This window comes from Python bivittatus, unplaced genomic scaffold, assembly GCF_059951505.1.
Source record: "Python bivittatus isolate LINGU-HERP-01145 unplaced genomic scaffold, Pbiv_v1 ctg000850_np1212, whole genome shotgun sequence".
Taxonomy (NCBI): Eukaryota; Metazoa; Chordata; class Lepidosauria; order Squamata; family Pythonidae; genus Python; species Python bivittatus.
Window position 1 is genome coordinate 65,467,806 of NW_028277112.1, and position 26,868 is coordinate 65,494,673.

Genomic DNA, 26,868 nt, shown 5'->3' on the forward strand with positions numbered 1-26,868 from the left:
CAGTGAAATCTTCTGCATGTCTGTTCAGAATTGATGCAGTACTCAAATATGCAAAGGATTATAGCTGTACTTGTAAGCAACCTTGAGAAGATGCTTTAGAAAGATAAGAAACAGCAGCATCTTTTTTTGTGTGTATGTTGCTTCTTGTCATCTGAGAATTTGAAAAATATCCACAAACAGAAATCACAAGTTTTATAGTTTTAAAAAGTATAATTTAAGTATAAGATATATATCTTACACAGTTAGAATATGAAGGATATAGCAATAGATTTGAATAGCAAATGCATACATTCATCTTTATATATTTTGAGTAAATACTGTTGTATTAAAAATATTTCACTCGTCCTAAATTTGCAAATATTTCATATTTTTCCCCCAAACTCCAAACTTCCCAGTATAATATGTAGAAAGAGAACACTTTCTTTTTTCACCTAGTCCCCCCCCCCCCGGTCATTGCATCTCTAATCAAGTGTCAAGGTCAACTTAGATGTCTATAGAATCATGCAGTGTTCTGCACATCTCAATAATTTGAGGTGTGCCAGCTTAAAAGAAAAAGTAAGAAAAGAGCAAGTTCAGATAAGAGACAACTTATTTACAGGTTGACAGTCAAGTAGCCCAGGACCTGGTATTGCTGATAAAACAGGGCAAAAGCCAGTTTTGGTTTTATGTCCATAATTTTGGCCATATGACTACTAGGGCTTCACCCTTCTAATGAATGTGTTAAGTTACATAAAGTGGCAATATATATCATAATTAAAAAATTAGGCGTTGAACTCACTGGGTGATTTTGGAGCAGTTTGTCTCTTTCAGTCCAGACTCACAGAATGATTATTGTGAGGAGAAAATGAAGAAAGACTCCCATGTAGGTTGACTTGTGCTCTCAGGAAAAAAGGTGGGTTATGAATGAATGAATGAATCCAAATCTTAGATTCTATTTATTTCTTTACTGATAAGCTTCTAGGATAATAGACAGTTTGGCAATGGTGAATATACAGAATTCATGCTATACAATCAAAAGTTCTCTGTGGTCAGGCATGGATCTTAATAATGCCAAGTTTACTTTTTCATAATTCTTTTTGACAGTTTCAGAGTCTTTAGGATCATCCTGGGAGATTATTTTGTTTCAGTAACATTTTCCAACGTATGATATGTTGAAAGGATGTAAGTCACGAAAACCTGTATGTAACCCACCTTCATGATCAGGCATTATTATTAACTCTGTCTGCTACTCTCAGAAGGAAAGATATGAAAGGGCAGCTAACAGAAAGCTTACTGAGCCAGAAACCTATGTATCACATGCCAGGCTTCTATGCAGGACGCATGTTGAGAAGAAATAGATGTTGAGTGCTATATCTTTAGAGTAGCTACCTTATAAGATTATAAATATAGTGCAGTAGACATAGATTGAAATCATTCTCTACCCAGGACAAGTAAGGTTGTAGTAGCAGATTTAAAACCATAAAAAGGTCTGCCTTTGGGTAATTACAAATACAAAATATCTGATGAATTTTACATTTTTTCTAAATAATAACTGCTCCTTTAAAATATTTAAAATTGACATCTTTTTATTTTAAAAAAATCAGGTTTTTCTCTTAGAATTATTTACATAAAATAAATAATCACATATAAATGTAGCATTCCCTTGAATGTGACCACTACAACTGGAGATTCTGACTGCCTGGCAGTCAGTAGTATAGTTTTTCTCATTGCACAGATTTACATTAGTTTCCATATTATTTGTAGGGGGCTAAAAGAAGGTTCACTCATCCATTGCAAAGAGGCCCTTTATAAAAGTCTAGTATTCTTTTTATTGGGGGGGGGGTTCCTAGAGCTGTATAACAAAGTTCTACAGTATGACAATATAGATTGTGGTCCTTTTTAGTGGGAAAGAAAAGGGAATGTTTAATTTGGAGGAACTTCTCTGATACATTTTAAACTTGTTTTTCATTTTAAAGGGGGTGAAATTTTGGCTTCGAATGTGTTGTGCTCCTATGCCATACTTTCAGTGCCTTAAAACCCACCCGCTAAGAAAACAGATTGATTTTTTTCCCAGTGACGTTGAAATATTATTTGAAGCTTTCCTCTCCATTTGGTATTCAGAAAATCCAAACTATAATTTCTATCCCTCTTCTCTGTAACTGTCTCCCTGGTGTTCTCATAATAGTATGCCATGTCAGTAAATCCTCAAAATGGAAATCCAGTTCTAACGCTAAGAACATTACCAAAATAACCAATTCTAAGAATGAGCAGAATATGTTGTGCTGAATAGCCTTGAGAAATGGATTTTCATAAACTTTTATCCAAAATAACTGACTTCTTGCATGCTGTATTAATGGTGTTATGGAAAATATAAAGTTCATTAATAGGCTGGGTATTTTTATCCCCTTTAATGTAATGTGGAGATTATACACCATAATAGGATTTATTACTTTATGCTGTTTAATCTTTAGGGTATTGCAAACAGAGGTAGTAGACAAGATCTTTAGTTTGCCTAGAATAATATTATAACACAAGCAGATGCTGTGATATTATTAGTAGCTAATTCATTTTTACTTTACAGTAAAATTTAAAAATCTTTATTTTTTAACACATTTTGCTGTTTTACCATCATAGTGGTTCACAACATATTAAATTACTTCCTAAGTGTTTCTTGCAATTCCTGCTAGAAATGGTTACAGTACATTTAGGGGATAATCTAAAGACACTACACATAATGGGTAGAGTTTAGTGCTGTGTGCTCAGAACAAAATTTCCAAAATTCTATAGAATAATTTCTTGTGTATAGAAAATGCTAACTCTGCTGTTTATTGTCCATAACTTTTTTTAGTTACACTCTAATTTTATAGCACAAATAATGATACTTTTTCAGTTGCATTGTAGAACTCAAAACTTGTATTCCTATTCACATTATCATTTCAACTAACAAAATGCAACCCCACCATAAAATGGACACTATATTTATTGTCTTATTGTATAACATGCACAAACTTTCATACATTGTTTTGCATTCATTCAGTTATATTGGAATTTAAGATGGCTATTAAAGTTACCTTTTTCCTAAAAAGTAACAAGATAGGTTTACGAGTATGTTTTCTTCTTGCTCTAAGCAAGTGTTGCATGAAAGCCCGTGACAGACTACTTGGGAAAACTCCACGACTTTGGGCCTTTCCCCCCCTCCTGTGTGAATTTTCTTCATCCATTTCAATAATATCCATTATTATTGTACAAGGCTTTTGTAAGAATTGCCGATTTTTCCAGTCTTCATTTGGATAGTTTGCTTTTTCCAAGATTAAGATTCTCTTTTAAGAGTTGTGACAATTGTGGTAAAATCCTTAATTTTGATCTGTCTCTTCTATACTTAGGTGAAAATCACAACATTAAATATTGCAGCTGTTACCAAAAGCATATTACAGTGCTGCATGAATGGTTATGTAGTGTCTCCAGGTAGGTTGGTGGAAGAAATATTTCCAAGTTACCAATTGCTTTGCTCCAGCTATCCTACCGATTTTACACGTTTCTCGATACTATTTGTCTTCTCTGTGGGCCTTGTATCTGACAGTTTATTATGCATTATTTTACTGTTGATGTATTTTGCATTTTGTTTTACAACTGTATCCCAGATTCCAAAGTCTTTTAGATCTTTCAGGTCATTTCCAGTACATAGAATATTATTCCATGTTTAATGGACTCCTCAAAGTATGTTGAAAAATGGATGGATATTAGATTTCTATCTTCTATTCAGTTCTCTCCAGACTATGACTCTGAGAAGGTTGTTGTTCTTCCATGTACTGATTTAGATTCTCTCCTGATTTGCTTACCTCCATTTTTTCAAACTCCCTTGCCTTTACTTTTAATGCAAGTTCTTGTTGCCTGCCTGGCTAGTTTGGATCGCCTTCTTGGAACCAGATCCTTTTGGGCCTTGCTTATTCCCTGGTACCCTTTAAGGCTTGAATGGGAATCTCCATTTCAAGAGCTGTGGCCACATAGATTCGCAAAATCTTCTCCCGCCCTAGGTTTTAGGGCGTCAAATTTGGGAGCAAATGGTTGAAAACCAGGAACATAATTTTCTGCTGATCTTTAGTGAAAAATTAATCTAAATAAACAATTGAAAAAGGCCGTAAAAAACATACAACATATTTAGGTACCAATCATGATAAAATTACCTCTTTATTTCAGAGTGATTCTTGACCTATTTATCTGTCTAAAAACTTGTTACTCATCAAAATACATAGATAGTTAAACCCACAGTTTAAAATGCTTTTTATGCTTGAGTTTCTTTTTTCTTTCATTTCATCCAACTTAAAATCAGCCTTAAAATTTTGTTCAAGATTTTATTTATCATAATCATAATCAACCCATCATGGCTTATAACAGTACAAAACAGAAAATCACCGTAATATCAAGATCAAAATAAAATAAAATCTGCAATAAATAATATTGAATGCCAATAAATTATCTAATTAGTTAGCTTAAAACTAATTTCAAATAGTTCAGTCATTCCCCAAAGAACCTCTGGAAAAGTTCAGCCTTCTGAAAGGCCATCACTGAAGGGGCCAGACTAGCTTCTAGAGGGAGATTGTTCCAGAGTATACATACTGTGATGGAAAACCACTATTTTCTGGCTTCAAGTTCCCATCCCCTTTGCCTCATGAAATTAAAGGATAATCAGAATCCATTACTTCAATTGGGGGAAGACTGTCTCCTTGCTTGGATATACATTCCAGGGAATATGATAAGAATCCTGCAGTCTCATCACTGTCTTTTTTCCACTGAAGCTTAAATTAGAAAGGTAGATAGATCAAACACAATGTATTCTGGATTTGTTTTTCTTTATTTCCATTTTATTCTTCTGGGAGCAAGTTAGTTATGATAATCCTTCTTCTCAAAAATCTATAAAATATTCTGGTGCATGGATGAAAGTGGCTAGACTCCTTCCTAGATACTGTCCAGAAGAACATGGTTAGCGTTAGTTTGTTGCAGCAGAAATGACAAGCAGTCTTACGACTTCTTGAGAAAATATATATTATGGGACAAGCTTTTATGAATTGCGGTCTAGCATCACATGCAAATCTTGAAATAGGAACATGTCTGTTCTCATAGTATGGATGATAAGAGGTCAGATGAAAATATGTAGGCAGTGATAATTGCTTTTTTGATAATGGTCATTCACAAAATTTATTAGATGTGATACTGACATTCTTGTATTGGTGTGCTGGCTTCTCATGTATAAGGATCCTGTTTTTCTGCTTAATGCATAAAGAGAGAACAGATGTGAACGTGTTGATGTGTCCTGGGGCAATCACTTCTGCATACATCCAGATCTGTCCTTATTATTCTAATTTTTGCTAGTCTTAGTAGATAGGACCTCCAGATCTATCTTAAATGTGAAAGATTGTAGGGAAGCTGAGAAGAAGCATTTGAAATCATTCAAACAGAATACGTCTTAATGAACTCGCTTTAAATAGATTCCTCTTTCCTTTACCAAGATTATGTATTTATAGCCAAACCAGGATAATCAATACCTTTCTGAAATCTTTATATTTCTTGCTTCCTTGATCTTGCCCATCTGTTTGAGGCTTGACATTAAGCTTCTGTGAGACTAAAGGTGCAACTTTTTACCTAGCAGTTTTAAGATTGCTGAGGCTAAAACCATTACACAAATGCCGTGTGGTTCACAGAACTGTTTTTATCTGAATGATAAAAGATCTGAAACTGTTTAGTCACAATTCTTTGCTGTGTTGGAAATTTATTTATTTTTATTACAAAATTTATATTCCACCCTCATCCTGGGAAAAAGGAATTGAACAAGATATGGGGCACTTTTTATCATAATCACCATTGTGTCTAAAGAAAGCAAAGCCCAAAGTCAGGTGTTGGGTGTTGGATATTGACCATCGAAAAGACATGAGCTCCCTCCCCTAAAGCTTAGATGGGAAATTAATAAAAGACCATTTACTCCTATAAGCTATCTGACAAGCATCACTTACTATAGGAATTAGGCATCCTTCTCTCACATTGCCCTCCATGTTTTGTGGGGAAAGATATCATAAAATCCCAAGAGCAGAGTGAACATGCTCATCTAGAGAAACAGAAACAATAGACCACATACTACTTTACTGCCCATTCTGTAGAGGTCTTTGAAATGGTTCAGTACAATCATTGCTATATACTCAATTAGACCATAGGTAAAATGTGAAATTATCACTGGGTTATCAATTTCCATATGTATCAAAGGAAAAATTGTTGAAAGACTGAAAACCCAATCTTGTATGATCCTTTTTTGAAGATTATCCTTTTTTAAAAATTCCCTGTGATTTTAAGGTTTATACAGTATTTGATTGCAAATAAATTTTATGAATGAGCATTAGTTTCACTTGTGAAAATGCTGAAGAATGTAGGATATGGAGGGTGAATAATTTTTGTCTCCCACAAATAATTGCTCCCACAAAAATGGTCTACTTCTGAGCTTTTATTTCGATGAATAACCAACTGATCTATGATGTCTCCTTCTTTGTGAAGTGAAACAGAAGAGACATCATTTGCTTATAGCTTGGTTGTTGACTTGTTCACTCCTCACTTGAACAATTTTGTAGCAAAAGAGGCCATTTTATATGATGGGAACCAATAGGTAATAATGGTGTTGAAAGTGTTCAGGTGTTGCTGAATATGCTTTTTATTTTGAGTAGCTTAGCCACTAAAAACATTGTCTTTAGGAAGGAAGCATTTATTTGCCTTACATGTCTAGGGTGACTACCAGGATTGTGCAATCACATACAGTAATGACTTGCAAGATACTTTTATTTCTTAGGTCTTACTACTTCCCAACAGAGCTTTTTGTTGCTTTAAAATGTGCAACAAATTGAGGCTAATCTCACAACAAGAAGGAGGAAAACATTATTCTGAGAAAGATGTCTAGAAATAAAATAGACATTTGAACAATGTTACATTGACAAAGATATCCATTAGTCGATAGATGTCACCCATAAATCTGCCTAAAATGACCATTCGCCATTCTGATCTCTGCTATAGGTTTTCTTTATTTTTTTTTCTTCATACAAAGTGTGAACTTTGAACATTGGGATTATTCCTAGGTTTAAATCTTTTCATTGCACAAAATAAGCTTTGGATACTTATTTAGATGTCCAGTGAAACAGTGAAGAACAGTAATTGTGATAGACCAAAGAATTAATCCATTTAGTCATGGGAAGCCTTGCTTGGCTTTTTCTTTCAAAGCAGCTGAGTTGTAGCATATGTTAGTCTACACTTTACTTTTAAAATGTCAAACTTAAATGTTCAAACTTTGTTTTACTAGTGTTCTTAGCCAAGTGGCTGAGTTTTATAAAATGAGTGCTTACACGTGACACTTTTTTTTAATAGCTCCTAGCTTTTGTATGCTGATAGTTTTATTTAGGCTGTTCTGTATAGAAGGACTGTCACATCAGAATTATTTATTTTAATGATATTCTCAGAATTTTTACAATAATACAGAGCATGTTCAGCTTGGGGGGAAAATAGCACTACGTGTGGTTTTTCATGTTGAGCACTCTGTAATTTTAATCTCACCCAGATGTATTTGTAAAAGTCAAAATACTTTCCAATTTCCAGTCATATAGTTTGTATAGATTGTATACATCTGGGGGAGATGGGTGGCATACAAATTTAATAAATAAAAATAAATATATTACAAGATAAGGCTCAAATATTAAACTAAAAAACAGATTATGTTGACTGTGGTGTTGGTTTTATCTCAGCAACTAAATTTGCTGTTCATTGTTTTGCTTTGATGTTTTTATCTTGTTTTTATTCTCTGTTCACCACCCAGAGTCATATGTTTGAGATAGGCAGCCGTATAAATTGAACAAATGAATGAATAAATAAATAAATATGATTATAATTACTAGTATTCAGATTTTACATGTATAAGTCTTAGTGTATGCTAAATTTATTGTACTAATGTAAGGTCATTATACATTATATAATATATAATATATTATCTATAATATAATATATATAACGTGAGATCAGCTGCCAGTTTTGGATGCCCTAGAACCGCTTCCCTCTACTGATGAGATCAAGACAGTGATCTCACAAATGAACTCAAATAAAGCAATAGGACAGGATGGCATTCCTCCTGAGATCTACAAAGCATTAGACCCAAACGCCTTACAGGTGTTCCAAGACAACTTGGAAAACATTTGGTCCACAGAGTAGATGCCTGACAACTTCCGCATTGCTCTCATTATGGCCCTCTATAAAAATAAAAGAAGCAAATCAGACTGCGGAAACTACAGGGGTATCTCACTGCTGTCCATTGCAGGCAAGTTCTTTGCCTGCATTCTCCTGAACAGACTTGTCATTGTCTAGGAAAGGAACCTCCCAGAAGTGCAATGTAGCTTTCAGACAGAACAGAGTACAGCAGACATGATATTTGCTGTGAGGCAAGTCCAGGAGAAGTGCATTGAGCAGAACAAGCCTCTTTACTCTGTCTTCATTGACCTGACAAAAGTATTTGACACTGTAAGCAAGGAGGCTCTCTGAATCATGCTGAGATGTTATGGATACCCAAGGAAATTCATGAAGTTGATCCAGCTACTCTGTGACAGAATGACAAGACAGGTTCTTTACAATGGTGCTATATCAGCTGCCTTTGCCATTTACAGTGGGGTAGAACAGGGTTGTGTGCTAGCCCCAGCCCTATTCAATCTGTTCTTTGCTTGCATGTTGTCATGTGCTGTGCAGGGTCTGAAGGAGGGAGCGTACATCAGGTACTGATTGGATGGCTCTCTCTTTGACCTTTGCCGCTTGAACGCACAGACAAAGTACCTCCATACAATCATCCAAAAAACCTCCTTTGCTGCTGACTGAGTGTTCCTGGTGCACAAAGACAGTGATCTACAGTTAATGCTGAACAAATTCTCAGAGGCTGCTATGGTCTTTGTCCTGGCTATCAGCCTGAACAAGACTGAAGTAATTTACCAGCCCATGCCAAATACCAATCTTGTAGAACCCAAAATCACTGCTGACAACACCCAGCTGACAAATGTAAACAGCTTCAAATACTTGGGAAACATCATCTTGAGTAATGGGTCTTTGGACGAAGAAATTGACTCCAGGATCAGCAAGGCCAGCCAGGCACTGGGGCAGCTGCGTACTAGAGTGCTCAGTCAACACAACATCCATATCTCCACAAACCTGAAAGTCTACAGAGCTGTGGTTATCTCTTCTCTCTTATATGGATGTGAGTCCTGGACTCTGTACTGAAGGCACGTCAAGCAACTGGAGAAATTTCACATGTGCACTCTCTGCTCCATTCTCGGCATTTGTTGGCAAGTTCATGTCTCCAACATGGAGGTCTTGGATCATGCAGAGTCTACCAGCATTGAGTCCCTGATTATCAGAACCCAGATGTGGTAGGTGGGACATGTCATCAGAATGGATGACTGCCATATGCCTCGCCAGTTACTCTATAGTTACTGGAGTCTGGGAAGAGATCTCAAGGTCAACCATGCAAGTGTACAAAGATGCTGTGAAAGAAATCCTATGCCACTGTGACATCCAGCCAAGGGAACTAGAAGCTGCGGCTGCTGACAGAACCGGCTGGCGAGCCCTGTGCTATGAAGTCTCCACCAGCTTTGAAGACAGGCACCACCAAAAACTGATAGAAAACCACGAGCGGCATCACAGAATAGCACCTACAGTTACTACAACAGTGGACTTCCAGTGCCCCCATTGTGCTAGACTCTCCACTTCCAGACTGGGACTGTAGAGCCACCTCCATGTCCACAGATGAACTGCACAACAGTGTGTCTTCTTCGAACCCGAAGGACTACCATATAATGTAAGATCCAGTATGAATTGCTTCTAAATACTCCAATATCTTATAGTAGCTTATCAGTGGGAATCCGAATGTTTTGGATGCCATTAGCCATTATAATTTTTTTGATTTTCAGGGATTAAAATTGGTTATTGTTGGGAACTATCATTTCTAAGGATATTATTTCAGCCACTATTTGATCTCAAAAGAGTAACTGTTCAGCATCTTATGGAGAACGTGTGTAAGACGTGCTGGAAATCTTGCTGCCATTTTAATGTAACTGCAGGTTCAACATACTCTTGTCAAATGATTTTGTATGATATAGGCATCAAAAGATAACAGCTAAAATATTTTTAATTAACAAAATTGATTGATGTCATCTAGTGGTTCTCCAGATTTTGCAGACCATGTATGATAGTCCTAGTTTTGTAGTAGCTGTGTTGCTGACTCCCTGGATGATAGGTTTAGATGGATGAGATTAAGCCAGGGTCTCCTAAAGTTCTTTGTATTTGGCTCTTCTACATTAACTCAACACCTTTATATAAGGTGGCCATCTGTTTGCTTTAAAAATGGTCTGGATTTTTTGAGCATTCCAAGCAAACACTGGGAGTGTCAGTTAGCACCTTTATTAACCATCAGCACTTCCTGCCCTAGAAACCTGATGGTAAGGTGAAAACATGGCCAGTGAAGCATATCTTTCCTGCCAGAAATTATACTGTTGCATTAGAAAATGCTTTTCATACAGTCCTAATAGAATGTTCTTTTCCCTTAGAAATATGAGGACTTGTAATCTATGTCTAGTCCCCACTGAAGAAAAGGTGCATTGTCACCCAGGAGATCCAAAACGTGCCTCCACATCTGCCTTCTGCTCATGGGGGAGGCAGTTTGCAGAACCATAGTGAGCACATTTATGCTTGCACTTGCTATGAACAAAGTTCTGTTTTACTCTAGTCCTGATCACAGTTATTAATGCATTGTTAATGTTTACCTTTGCAAGTATTCCAATTTTATAGTCATTAACATCCCTCCTTGGCAAGCAATTATGTGGCAGAAAGACAATTAAATAATTAGTCTAGCCTGAGATGAAGTAGATTAAGAAAGGATATATGGTGCTAAGGGGATTGCATAAAGTTATGCCTATTGTTCCTGGATCTCAGGTGCACATTCTTAGTTAGGCATTAGTAGTAATGCATATTTATTCGATAAAATAAGTATCAGTTAATCTTTTCATTTCAGAAGGAATCACATGAAAGAAAGTAGGTGTGAACTTGATTTCATCTCTTTCTTTATCTAAAATAGGTTAGAATGAGAAAGCCCAATTGAGTTCTTCTGCTAAGTCAGGTGTTCTGACATAATTGAGCAATTATGAAAATCTCATTTAAGTTTTATGTCTTTCTTCTTGCAATCAAGGACTGTACAAACACTGTTTAGAAATGATAAAACAATGTATCTATTATTTGTTGAAATTATTGGATTATTATTATTCTATTATTCTACCTTTTAATTTAATGTTAAATGTTGAGATGGGGCAATAGTAAACCACAAAATATATATTAATTGAAATGTCATTCCTCTCTTTCTGTAAAGGTGGAGATTGACGTATAAGATTATCTTTCTTACATTATCCTCCCAGCGATCCTGAGAGTGATTGGTTCAGTCCAGCTATACTGTTAGAGTTGGAATAGGAAGCATGGTCCCACCCAAGAGGCTTTGGACATTCTCACAATTTTTTTTTATTTATGAAATGTATACACCATTCAGTCCAACTGGACTCTATGATTTACAACATATATAATCAAATCAATAATAATGCAATATAAATACATCAAATATAACTATAATAAACTAAAATTTACATTGATAGTTCCAGAATCAATCACAAAAGGCCCTCTGGAAAAACTAAGTCTTTGCAGCTTTCTAGAAATCTCATTGGGGGGCCTTCCTCACCTCAGAGGTTAGACTCTTCAATAGGAGGAGAGACAGACAACACTCACCTTCAGGCCTCTTCCTGTTGTACCTCCTAAAAGGTGTACTCTGAGAGTCTGGGGCTGTGAAGCAGATTTGATTAACGGAAGGTGGTTTCTTGTCCCTGGTCATGCTAGCTGGATAGATTGGGAATTGAAATCCAAACTATTTGAACCAGATAAACTAGGAATCAAGGCTTGGGAATGAAATCAAGATACACAGGGTCACATTTAAAAGAATTTATATCTGCAGCTTGGTTGTGTAGCCTGCACTGAACATAACACTTAAATAGGAATAGTAATTAATAGGAATACTAATTCTCTTATCCCCCATATAATATTTATAATATCTAGTAGATCTAACATTCTTTGCTTCAAAATAGATCACAAGTGTTGCTATTTTATGTATGTGGAACTGAAACAAAAAGCCACATTGTGCTACATTTGTATGTATCCTTAAGAATTTGTGAAGAGGGTATTCAGGTGTTGGCAATAGTTGAGGTAAAAGGCAAAAATTTACGTGAATAAAACAATGCTAGTGCAGGAATTGGTTCATTCACCCCAAGTTAAAAAAATTGCTGGGGTCCATTAGGATAGACCTGGGATATGGTGAAGGAGGGAACTGAAGATTGAGAAAAAAAAGCAGAACTGTTCTTACCATTTTTTTCTCCCAGTTTTCCTCTTCCTTTCCTTTCCTTTCCTTTCCTTTCCTTTCCTTTCCTTTCCTTTCCTTTCCTTTCCTTTCCTTTCCTTTCCTTTCCTTTCCTTTCCTTTCCTTTCCTTTCCTTTCCTTCCCTTCCCTTCCCTTCCCTTCCCTTCCCTTCCCTTCCCTTCCCTTCCCTTCCCTTCCCTTCCCTTCCCTTCCCTTCCCTTCCCTTCCCCCAACCTTTCTCAAATGTTCCCTAGACTTTTGGATATGCTGTTGCAGTGAGAAAACAGTTTGACTCTCAGATGTTTAAGATGCCATTCCACTTTCTTAAGATGTACCCTGCAGTAAGATGTATCAATGGGTTGGACATCACTTTTGAACTAGGGCTGTATCTCTAAATCAAGTTCAGCAGTTAGTCTGTTGGACCACAAAGCATCATTTTTTATGTGGTCTACTTAGTGCTGTTTTTCTCGAAGTCATTGCTGATGCTACAAATGAGAAATTAAACTCTTTTTTAATAAATATTTTGGCAAGTATTCATTGAAGATTCTTAGACTGTTTTTCTGAGGATATATCTATCAACTGTATACAGCATCTGGAATTGGAAAAAACAGGATATAGGTATCCATGTACTTTTCTCTGTAGGTAAGAAAGTCAATTTATATGTTTGAGCATCTGTGCTGGGGAGTGTTGATGAATATTTCCACTTTCTGATATTCTGTTCTTTATGACTGTTTTTAATTTTTTTATAGAAGTGAGAGAATGTTGCATATGCTTGCTGTTTAACATCTACCTTAACCGTTAGAATTTATTCTGAGATCACTGGTGCCTTTGAAGATATATAAACTAAAACATCTTTTAATTATGATTTGAATTATAACAAATGGACTGTGAATGGATTATATTCTGTTCTATCTATCTGATCTATCTGTCTGTCTGTCTGTCTATGGAACAGCTTCCATCAGTGTAACTGGAAATATTTCTCTTTTTGCCTCCCTTCCATGTTGGGGGAGATGTGTGGGAGTTTAGAGAGACAAGAAGACAGCAATGTCTAATTGAATAAATGGAGGTTTACTTGCATGGCTTTGGAAGATAGCTACAGATGTAGCCAAAAAGTATTGGTACTCCTCCACTTTTTCCAAAAAAAATCCCAATTTGCCATGAAATAATTTGAAACAGATCCAAGTAAGTGGTAACCACCATTCTTTATTCCATAGTCCACTGAGCAGTCGCTTTCCTTTTGATATATGACTTAATATATTCTTGCAAATAATGAAAAATGCATTAAATCTATTTTTGTTTTTTTAAGAAACCCTCCAGTTGTAATTTAGTGATTTTCTGCCAGGTTTTGTCAATACAATTATAGGGTAATCTGCAACCTAGTGGCCAAACATTGTGTTAATGTTTTGTTGAACTGTCTGCTACAATTACAGTATTTCTTTTCTAGTCATTACTAGCTTACACTGTATTAGCATATGTATGGCTAGCTGTTTTTGCATCAGTATGCATTCCTTGACCCTTGCTGGCACCTAATTGGCTTTGCTAGCTTCATATTAAGTTCTCCAGTTTTTCTAGTTCTGTGCATTTTTACTTTAACTAGCCTGAATAAGTTAAGGTTATCAAGAAATTTAAACTGATCACTCTTCATCTTAACTCTAGAACATTTATGAACAAGCTAAAATAAATTCATCCCAATATAGTGCCTTGAAGGATGCTACTTCTTACATCTTTTCATTGCATGATCTGAAAATTATTTCTCCTTATTCTTTAGCCAGATTTCAGTTTCTAAGAGGACCTCGTTAAACAATCACTTCTAAGTTTGCACAGGAATCTTTTGGTAGTGAGGAACTACCAAAAGTTGTTTCAGGTTATAAGTACACATTTTCCCCTATCCACACGCTTGTTGATATTCTCCAGGGACCCTGGAATCCTCTGCAAATTACAAAAACAACTACAGCCAATGGAATAATAACAATAAAATCCATTGATATACAATAAAAGAAATACAGTATGTAATTACAGATTAAAAAGTACAATTTATATAACATTCCTAGCACTAGGAGTTCCATAGCACTTCAGTCCCAAAAGCCTTCTAGAACAGCCATGTTTTTACAAACTTCCAGAATGCCAAGAGAGTGAGAACTATCCTTAGCTTGGGGGGAACTGTTCCAGAGTAGGGGGGGCTTATAAATACCTTATTTTGGGCCCCCTCCTGGCACAACCTCTCAATAGGTGGATCTTCAGCAGGCATTCTCTGTATCCTCAAATTTGGTAAGCAGGACCTATATCAGATAGATTGTTTCAAAAGTACCCAGCCCAAAATATAGAGTGATAACTAGCACCTAGACTTGTACTCAGAAATGTATAAGTAGCCGGTACAGTTCCTGCAGTACTGGTTTTATATGGCAGTGATTGTTCAGCGTGCATATAGGCCACTGCATTTTGCACCAGCCAGATTTAGATTATATAAGCTGATTCTTCTTTATCAATGCTTTTCCTATATATTTGATAGTTTTTCTTTAACAACCCTTTCAATAAATGTATTAGGAATAAATGTTGTTTCTTCTCACTACAATTTCTCTCAGCTGCTGAGATTTCTTTCTTGAGAATATTGGTTCAGATACAAGTATCTGTCTGCTCTACAGTGACAACCAAAGGAAAGCAAGTAAAAAATTCATTTAGTTTATTTGCAGTCTCCTGTTCTTTATAATTTGCTACTTCCACTTCTACTTTCTACAGTCTAGCTACTTCCCTGGCCATTGCTGTGTCTGATTTAAATATATTTTTTTAACTGTTGGTGTTAATGTTTTTGACAATGCGTGCCTCAAAATCCTTTTTTTTTTTAAAAAAAATGCTTTCTTACTTGCCTTCTTTGCAACTTTGAGTTCCTTTTTATTCTCTTTGTTTGGATAAGTCTCCTGTTTTCTGAAGAAAACTTTTTTTTCCTTCTCTAATAGCTTCCTTGACAATTCTCATTAACCATGCTAGTGACCTCTTAGAATTGATAATATTTTTCATACAGTCTGATTGAACTTTTGTTGTTGTATCTGTCTTTGAACACAATCAGCATCAAATTAGTTTGAAGCTCTAGGAGGAATACCAGTTTAATTTTTTTTTTACATTCCTCAATTTGAAAAGGTTTAACAAGACTCCCCCAGCCTGACACATTATATTTTAGAAAATGGTTTCAGTAAAAACTAAGATTCTGTGTTAGTATCTGAAAGATTGTTGTGCTCTTCATTTTTAATAACATTGATATCTTTTTGCTTTATGAAATCATTTATTACAAACAGTTATGAATATGGACATCTCATTTGACTGTTGATGAAGAGAAGAGGAAATCTAAATTAAAACTTTAAATACCACTATTTAATTACCCAAACGGCTTTGACTCTCTTAAAGAGTGTCTGGGATTATTCTGTTTTTCAATTTGTTTTAATGCTTCCTTAGTAAAAGCTGATGGATTCCCAGGCCCATTGCTGTCACTGATGAACTATATAAAGATAAATGACATTATGGTAAATTCCACTTAATGACATATTTTTAATTTTCTGAACACAGTCATTTTCTGGCTGCTGAATGAAGGCTAATTACCTCAAGATCAGAACAAAATAACTCCTCATTTTGAAAGATAATAGAAAAGAAATGTTGCTGATTAATGATGCTATTTATCTTTAAAAGAAAAAAAAACTATCTTTATCCAGATAGTACTGCTCCCTGAGGAACATGATTATAAAATGAATCTGAAGTCGCAACTTAATAGGTTATTAAAATTTTTTGAGTGCAGGCTTCTATGGTTCAGCTTTTCTATAAATTTAAATTGAAGGCCTGCTGCAGTACTTAAAGCAGCAGCCAGTTTATGAGACCATCGGGAACAATGTGTGTTACTAACAAAAGATATTCTTAACTTGGTTCTGAATTCTGCATTTTTTCTTTTTCTGAATGAAACTGGAATACCTTGAGAGTTTTACAGGTATGTCAGAAAATTTAATTACACTTTAAATATTATATATGACCATCTTCCCTCTTAGAAGATGATACCGACCATGTGGTCACAAAGGTATTCCATTTCTCTGAACACTAAAAACACATGATTATTTACTACCTGTATTGATAGTTTACTAGTTAAGTTGATCTTAGAATCATAGAGTTGGAAGAGACAATTTAAATTCTCAAGTTCAGCCCCTACCCTCACTGTAGTAACCCAAATGAAATCATCCTGAACAAATGGCTGTGTAGCCTCCATCTGGATACCACCAATGAGGGGAAGTCCTCCATCTCTCTAGGTAATTAGTTCCACTGTCAAATTCCCCAACTGATAAAAACTTAACTCTAACATCCAATCAGAAACTATCTTCCTGTGGCTTAAATCTATTATTCTATGTCATACACTCTAGAATAAGAAATATTATTGAAATACACTCTGGATAACAGATCTTAACTTTTTTTTGTGCAACATCCTTTCAGATATTCAAAAAATACTATATTTTCTTTCCTCAGTCATCTTTTCTCAAGGCTAAACATATTCTATTTAAATGTGCTTTCATGGGATTTCATTTCTAGTCCCTAATCATTCTCTTTGTCTTTCTCTGAATCTATCACAAATAATTCTTCAAATATGGTACCCAGAACTGGACACAGTGCTTGAGGTGGGGTCTGCAGAAGCAGAATATAGTGGAATGGTTACTACCTGTGATTTGGAAATTATACTTCTTTTGATACAACCTAATATCTATTTTTGGTAGTCACACCACACTGCTGGCTCATATCTTTTGTAATTAGTTATTATTCCAAAATATTTTTCACAAGTACTATTACAAAGCCACGTATTTCCTATCCTATATCTGTGGATTTGGTTTTGTGAAAAATGTTGTGCTTGTCTGTGCTTAATTTGGTTCTGCTACTTTAAGTCCATTTCTGTAACTTATCGAGATCATTTCAAATTGTATTTTTTTCTTCTAGGTTATTATCTTTCCTAACCAGTTTTGCGTCACCTGTGTATTTTATAAGGATTCTGTCTACTTTTTCATTCAAGATTAATAAAATATTGAAGAGTGGGGTATCCAGACTGATACTTGTGATAGCTCACCAGATGCATGTCCCTAGTTTGAGAAAAAAATAATGAGCACCTCTTGAGAACAATTTTTGAGCTAGCTAGGTATCCACTTAATTGTCACAGCATCTAGCCCACACTTAGCAAGCTTGTTATTCAGTGTGTTATGGTTTATTCTTTCGAATGTTTTCCTGAAGTCAAGATATATTATATCTATAGCATCTCTGTAATCTATTAAGAAAATTGCCCAATCAAAAATGATAGTTAGCTTGGCAAGCTTTGTTATTGACAAATCCATACTGACCTTTGACAGTTATGAAAAAGATGTCATATCCTTGTGCACGTGTGGTCTTAAAATACTAGGGAGAAGTCTAGAAACTGCTGTGTAAAATTTGACCCATTACTGCCCTTCCATTTGATGAAGGGCTTTGATTGCTAATAGAAGGGAAGACAGAGGTAATTCTTCCTAGACATTTCTGTGATACTTTTCCTGTTGTTTGTAAAGGTTTTCTGTGTGGGGGAGAGAAATAATTGAAGTCACCTCTGTTTTCCCCTTCTTCTCATAGAAATCTTCACTGTATCAAAAGCCATTCTGTGAACAGAAGGATACTATTGGACACAAGCAATTGTGTCCATTAAAGGCTTACTTTTTAACTATACTTTCATACTGTCAAGAAAAATAATGAGTATTTAGATTTATTTATGGTCATAAACCAAAATTTCATTCAGTACATCAAAGCAAAAAATAAAACTAAAATATTAAAAAATAAAAGTTATGCTGTATGCATGTGTTTGTGTGTGTAGACTTCATGACTGAACTTGAAAGGAAAGGTTACTATACCACACTTCCAGATCCATAATTGGTGGAGCATTAAATATAGCAAGACTAAAGGCTCTTTTATAAGAAGCAGAAGATGTTACATATATAAATACTTAGGAACAGAAAATGGTCTGTTCTAAAGATTGATGTAACAGAAGTAAGAGAGTCTGTTCTTGTTCTTCTATAAGCCTAAATCCAAGACACGTTGCTTGACCTTTTGTAAAGCCCTCTCAGGCTCGTGTTATCAAAAATTGAGCCAAAAATTCACACTACAGGTAGTCCTCAACTTATGACCACAGTAGGGACCATAAAATTTGTTATTAAGAGATATGGTTGTTAAGTGAGGCATCATGTGCCCACACTCAATTTTACAACCTTTTTGCCATGGTCATTAAGTGAATTGCTGTGGTTGTTAAGTGAGACATCACATGACCGCGACTTGGGACCTTCCCTGTTGGCTTCCTCATTGACCTTGCTTGCTGGAAGCCAGCTGGGAAGGTCATAAATGGTGATCATGTGACTGCAGGAAGCTGCAACCATCATAAATGTGTGATGGTTGCCAAGTACCCAAGTCATGATTGTGTGACTGTGGGGACACTGCAGTGGTTTTAAGTGCGAGGACCAGTCATAAGTCACTTTTTTCCAGCACCATTGTAACATTGTACGGTCACTAAACGAATGGCCATAAGTCGAGGCTACCTGTAGCTACATCTGATGCTATGCTGTTTTCCATGAGAAATCAAAGGTTTTGAATGAGGATGAACTGGATTAAAGATCTCTTCCAAAAATTAACTATATGGTTATTGAATTATATTGATATCTATGTTTCCTTTAGACCTATATGAACATTTGTCACTTTTTTAAAGTTATACGATGGAAACCTTGTAGATAGAAACAGCTTTTTAGACTTACAGAAGAGTGACCATCAGACCTGAATATTAATTGAAATTGCTTTTGAAATGCCTTCAGAAGCAGTTTTCCCTGTTAACACCAAAGGAAAACTAGAACTGGATGTGTAATTCTTTGACTCCTAGATTGGAGATTGGCTGCAGAGAAAAGCATGCTCAGTGAAGCTGATATATACTGATTTCACCACCTCTCATGTTCCAGCGGCCTCTAGTTCCCCAGAAGGGCTTTTCTCACAGGAGATCCTGCAAGGAAGGATGGAAGTTTTTACTGAGGGCTGAGGGGAGATTCCTTGAAAATGGCAGCCACGCTGGGAAAAGAGCTTCTCTTTTCTCTAATAATATGATTTATTGCATAAATGCCATCAGTGAACAATTCTGAAATTTGTTTAATGTCAGTATCCCCTAACTAAAGCATATATTTTCTTTGTATTTAGTTTAATTACCATTGTAGTGCAGTACAACACTACTTTTATATAGAATGTATAGCAAATATCCTTTCTCCCTCTCACAGAAGAGCATTTATTCTTGCCTGCTATAACCTGTTGCCATCCTCATTGTTAGAATGTAACAACATAGCTACATAGGAGAAACTATTCCTTTGTTGCTGGAAAAAGATAGAAACATTTTCTCATATGGTTTTGCACTGCTTTTTCTACATGATGTAGCAAGGTGTCTTAATAACACCAAACTCATTGTTGCCCCCTTTTACCTAACAGGTCTTAGGGTATTTCCAGAAGATTTGTCAAATGTATTGCAGTTACTATTGCTCTTAGATACTCAATTATCCAGAAATTTTGGGAGCTTTAGAACATTTATGTAAACATCTCTATGTATGTATGTATGTATGTATGTATGTATGTATGAGAGCCAGTTTGGTCTAGTGGTTAAGGCACCAGGCTAGAAACCAGGAGATGGTGTGTTCTAGTCCCCCTTTAGACATGAAACCAGCTGGGTGATTTTGGGCCAGTCACTCTCAGCCCATGACATGAGGCTCGGGTGACAAGCCAGGCAGTTAATTTCTGTCACAACCAATGGTTCAACATTTGGATGATCAGAAAAAAGTGGACCCTGCACCTGCGGGAAAACATTAGGAAGAATACACACACACACGTGCAGAACTTGTTTGTTAGTCTAGATTACTGCGGCCTAGAAAATCAGTGGGATTTAAAAGGGCTTCTGTGTATTCTGAAATTGTCTTAAAGGAGTATTTCTATTACTCTTGTATATAAAGCCTTGGTTTTTCAGTATTAATTTTAATGGAAGTAACTGACCATGCAAATATTTATCACACATTAAAAAATGAGAGTTTGAAATGAGGAAAAGAATGCATCTGGAAAGGAAAATTACCTGAACTTAAAATAAAGTTGAATGGAGAAGGTATGCAGACAAAGAGTTTATCTCCAATTTCCGGTTCTGAACATATATTTGATTACTTTGGCTGACTCAGGAAGTTAGAGTTGCTGCTGCAGCTCATCTATGACACTCACTTTTGAAGAATCTTTCACTTTTATTAGCAGTGACTCCTAAAACAATTCTGTGTTGTTTTGTTTTTTCAGATAACATGGACATTAGAATATTGGAAAGAATTATCTATTTATGGGTAGTTTTCAACATTTGAAACAGGAAAAATATGTCAGAAGCAAAAGTTGGAAATTTCTTTAAAACATGAACATTTAATAGAAAATGTAGAAAGAGCTAAAGGTGTGTAGAAATATCTGATATTAATAAAGTAGTCATTAGTCACTCCACAGTGAGATGGGCAGTGACAAATTTGAAATATAAAATAAATAAATATAAATATTCCCATTTGGCATGAGCCATTGAGGTCATTTGGAAACTTCAGGTAATCTGAAATGTGGCCATGTGAGCAGTTATGGGTTTTCTTGCTTTGTCTATAACATCTCTGCTCCCAGAGCTGCACTGATTACAAGTGGGATTCTGGGTGCAATTCAAGGTGTTAGTCATTACCTATAAAGCCCTACATGGCACAGAGTCTGGTTATCTTTGGTTAGATAAGCAATTTCCGAAAGTGATTAGAAAGCGAGGTTAGTGTCCTTTAAAAGGCTCTGCTGCAGCTGTAAGCTTGATTACTAATCCCTTCATCTCCTGGTGCTCAAACCTGCAGAAGACTGCTGTCCTGAGGTCTCCTCGTGAGGAGCACATGTGAATGATCTCCTGTCCTTCCCTTGTCCAGAGAGGTTCCAAAAACCAGTCTACTCACCAGTTCTTTGGTCTTTGCCACAGTAGTCGTCTCTGCTCTCCCAGAGACGTGTTTAGCTCACCATGCCTCCTCTGGAAGCGCTCAGGGCCTGGTTATCATTGGGACCATCTTTCTCCTGTCTTCTCTGCCTGATTGGTAAAATCTGATAGAGTTGGGGGGCTCCAGATCCCAGCTGTAAAGCATTGTCATCTTGTGGGACTTAGGAGGTAATCTTTTCTGCAGCTTCACCTGCCCTCAGGGCATCTCTCCTGAGGTTTGAACAGCCTTAACTATTCAACTATATGTATATGTAGAGTTAGTTTAGCAATTGAGATGGTATACAAATAATAAATAAGACTGAAATTATTTAAATAGTTAACTGTTGATGAGCACTGCACATATCTCCAGTATCTTCACAACTGTTGAATATCAGATAACTAAAAATACACATTTTACTGTTATACAGGGAGAGTCAGGAGCACACAAACAAGAGTCTGTTAACTCAAGTGGCATGTGGGCCTTGACGTAATTTCAGAAGTTTGTATAAGCAATCAATTTATACCTTTAGTAAGAATGATCTGTTTCTTTCCCAGCAGCCTGTGGCATGAAATTAACAAAAAAAAATAGTGTGAGAAAAAGAATTCAAGAGAAAAAGCAATATCAGAAAGAAAGTGAAGTAGTAATTCCATCTGCTAGACTTACAGATCACTTGTGGCTGCCAACAGAATGTGGCCATTGACAGAAAAAAGTTGTCAGCCATAGTACTAATACTTTAGATTGTAACACAACAAGGTTATAATATCTCTTATGGAATTGTGCTTCTCAAAACTAAATAATTGATTTGTCTTTGTGGCATAGTAGTTTTATATGACTTCTGATGATGCTTGGGAGAAATGACCACCACCTGATCTGGTACTTGATTATAATCTATAGTCCTTTCAGGGTCATTCCAGTGCTCTCTGATGTCATGTATTCACCATATCTATTGTCTTCTATTTCTATCACTCTTGCCAAGCATTGTTTCTATTCTATTATCCATTTATATCATATGACTAAAGAATGGGAACTTCTGTTTGTTAAACAGGAGCTAAGGAAGCACTTTAATAAACAGTCTCTAAGAAATAGTATTTATTTCTTACAGGATCAATTGATTGGTTTTTCTTGCAGGTCAAGGTACTCTTAGTAAACATCTCTAAAATCATAATTCAAAGGCATTTAACAACTTTCTCTTGCACTATCTTAATGTCTACCTTTCACAGCTGTATGTTATCAGTGGAAAAAAACATTATTTTATTCTGATTTTTGTTGTCATAGAAATATCCTTGTCCTTCATGGCCTTATCTCAATTTGTCATGCCTTACTCCCTAGAATTAATCTCTTATTTATGTCTCTAACACACTGTTCACTTTTGAGTCCCCCAAAATCTAACATTTGCCACCTTCCCCTCTCCATCAACTATAAATTTGTTAAGCATACTGGATCACATTATTTTTGTCAACTTAATGCTTAACATAAACCCTGATTGTCTTACATTTACCTTTAGTATAAGCATATATACTACCTGTTTTTCCATTTCTTAAGAAACACAATGTTTTCTATATTTGTTGACCTAGAGAGATTAGAACATTTACTATTTCTTCTCTTGCCACTCTAAGCAGTACAGTAAGTATTTAATCTATGGCTGAACCTGACAGCTGATCCATTGATTCTTCTACTTCAATTTCTAATGTAATCAGTTCTTGAATGTATTTTGACTCTATAAAATTTTCTGTCACTGCATAATCCTGTTTGTAAAGAGCTTCAATTTCCTTTACTTTCTTTTGCCTCTATTAAATGTCTCCCATGATTACCTTCATTTTTCTCTATTAAATTTCTTCCACGATTACATTCATTTTCCTCTATTAAATCTCTTCTATGATTACTGTTGAGTAATACTACCTTAGCTGTAAATTTTCCTGCTAACGTTTTTTAAAATATTTCTCATTTTCCTTTTGTTATTTACCTTTATTTGTTGGCATTCTTGGTTGAGATGTTATCCTTACTTGAAGGATATTGATGCTGAAACTCTTCATTCAATCATCATGAAACCTGCTTGTTGTTCAAGGCTTTCATCCTCCAGCTTCCCTTGGCTATCAAGACAACTTATTCTGAAAGCCACTTGTACCTTTTCCTAAATTTTCGAAATTTAGGGCATTTTTTTCTGTGCCATTTTTCATAACATTTTTTACTTCTTCCCATAGGATTACAGGTCTTCCTTCGCATAACAAAACATATTAAATCTGTTCTTACATTGATCTTACATTCTAGACTGTATGTCCTCCGAGTCAACTCTTGCTCACACACTTACTCTTTAGTTTTTTACGTTTAATCCATATATATTTATCATCAATAATTTATGCTCTGTTCCACAATTAGTACCTGGAATCTTCTGTTTCCTATTATGTAGTCAATTAGATTTCAATATTGTGTATCCATTGATATCCATGTACAGAGTGTTTATATTGTTTAAAGCAGGTGTTGGCAAAGAAAAGAGAATTATCTTCAGCATTAACCTATCTCCTATATTATATTATTGCATTTACTCAGTCCAATCTTGTAATTCCATATTCTCCAACTTTTATATTCCAATCATCTATTAATACATCCTTTCTAGATTCTCTCAATTAACATCTTTTGCAATTTGCTATAGAATCCCTCAGTATCTTCTATTATCAGTAGGTGGAGACATATCAATCTTCACTAGATATCCATTAATTCCAGTTGGTATTATCATTTCTTGGATGCCAAACACTTATTTAGCAGAATGTTTTTCTGAGTATCGTGGTCACACCATTACTTTGCATAGCCTCATGGCCCGAATAGTGCATGATAAATTCATTCCTAAAATGACCTCTTCTGGTCCACCTAACTTCACTTATTCCTAACCATCAAATTTCATGTGCTTCATGTCCATCTTGACAGTTTCAAGTTTTCCTTGGTTAGTGCTTCTTAAAGTTCTACATTCATATTGTATATTTCCTTGTAAAACAATGAGTTTCTTTTTAAATAGTGACACCATATTGTCTTGTACCTTTCATTTGGTCACATCATTCCCTTAAGTAGGGATTTGCAGAATTCATCAATATGGGAATTGACCATTCCAAGAATTCCAGAATGTTCTGTTTCTCTTCATACCACCCTGTTCTGGTATGTGATTTATCAGTTTCCAGAAGTTAAATCCTCTGAACCAGAAGCGGTCTGAAGTGTTCTGAGCATACTGCTATGGGAGAAAAAAAGTGTATTTTGAGGGTAGACAACTCTTAGAATACTTCATATTATTCCAATCAGGATTCACCTTTATAAACTGACAAACTGTCTCTGGATGGCATGATCCAGAGGGAAGGAGAATGTTCCAGAGTTCTCTGGAATGCCATTTTTCTGGATCAAGGAATTTTGCACATTTCTTAATGTGCACACCTACTTATAAAAAATTGATGTGATTTGCCAGTAGAGGAGTGGTTGGGGGAGGAAAAGGACAGGATTATCATGATATGGCACTCAAATCCCTTTTAATGTAGTTAAATGATAATTATTAATTATTCTCAATATGGCTTAAGTAAGAAAATTAGATATGTGGATTAATCATATTGTATCTTATAATAATAGATTCAGAACATTGGGTGGTCATAGAATATCTTTCAGAGCAGCTGAAGGAGTGAGGAAGATATTATTTTTTCCAGTATCCCCTTTTCCTCCATTGGTCAACTAGCCCTTGGGTGCAGTTGGGGCAAAAGTCCATTTGCTGTATTGGGAAGGAAAAACCAGTGAAAGCTTGTCTGTTCTTTTAGTGGTGGGAGCATCCTATGAACAGAATTTCACCAAGAGAATGTTTCTACCAGCAAGAGTAAACTCAATATTGAGTCATAGCATGATATTTTACTGATCTTTTTCATCCCACAACTGTAGACCCTCTTATGTTTTCTCTGATTCAAACTTTTAAAATTGTATTCATGTAAGATGTGAAGATTTTGTTTCTGAAATATTGTTCTGCACATTGTGATTCTATGTGAGATGATGTATGATTTATGGTAGGTTGTATGTGTGATTATATATGAGGTTGTGTGTCTGCTTGCATAAGACATTTTATATGCTTGCCCCCAAACAAATTAATTAAATATGCCACTTGAGAAAGTGAATCAATACAAGCCAGAGAAAATGGTAAAGGGGGTCCCTACCCGGTCTCTTCCACATCTCAGTCAGATTTAAGTTCTTATTATTTATTTTAAGTTAATTAGAAAATTCAAGGTTGTGCTGATACATATTATTTCTATTCTAATGTGGTATTTATTTCAGTAAATGCCTATGGTAGCATTCATAGTGGACCATGCTAAATAACTTAGAATAATTTAGATAACACTATAAGCAAGCAACCATGTAATCTTATTCTTTTCTAAATAATGCGGAAATAGTTGGGCAACATCGTTGCTATTGCAAGAAGGGGAGAAATTATTTTGTTAAAATATGTTTAAGGATACCATCTAATTAGTTGTTTAGATGATTGATCATGTTTTCAATAAATTGATTTTTTATATTATCAAAACCACATAATGTCACTGCTGTTTTGAGGTTATTGAATTCAGTGATGTAATTTACAATTAATACTACAAACTTACCCTCATTAGAAGCTAACGTTTGAAATATCCATATTTGGTTTAGATCTCAACAGGGCAGTATGAACATTAAATGCTTAGGAAGAATCATGGTGGCTACTATAAACACAAAACATTTGCCAGCTTTGTCTATGGAGAAACTGTTTTTCTTAATGCATTTGTTATCTTTTCCAGCAATATCAGAGTCTGTCTCTGTTTTCTGAATATTCAATCAGTTTCTGCAAGCAAAAAATTCAAAGGAAAATCATAATGCCTTGTATAGAGATGAAGTTGTGGAAAAAGAAAGGCTAACACATGGGGTGCGGGGGGATGGAGAGAAATCATGTAATTTTAGTTTTTAATCTTTCACTAATTTTAGTATGTCAGTCTGCAAAATTCAAAATAAAATGCGGTAAATGATAATAGAACTAGTTTGGTGTAGTGGTTTTAAGGCACCGGGCTAGCAACCAGGAGACGGTGAGTTCTAGTCCCACCGTAGGCACGAAGCCAGCTGGGTGACCTTGGGCCAGTCCCTCTCTCTCTCAGCCCTGGGAAGGAGGCAAGGGCAAACCACTTCCGAAATCTTGCCAAGAAAACTGCAGAGACTTGTCCAAGCAGTCTCCAGGAGTCAACACTGACTTGAAGGCACAAGATAAGCAAATGATAATATGTTCTAATAACACTACATAAAAACCTCAATATATATCTTTTAAAAAAATGTTTACCTGCACCAAAAATGTTGAGAATATTGGCACCAGGCAAATATCTCAAAAGGAAATCCATAAATGGAGAACAGCCACTTTGAGTGCCTTCTGGGTAGAAAGCCAGAATA

The 26,868-nt window shown here is 35.6% G+C and overlaps 1 protein-coding gene across 1 annotated transcript in view; it reads left to right on the top strand.

Annotated features, from left to right (window-relative positions):
• Positions 1–26,868, top strand: part of ZCCHC7 (zinc finger CCHC-type containing 7) — a 146,034-nt gene that overhangs the window by 41,687 nt on the left and 77,479 nt on the right. The window lies entirely within an intron of this gene.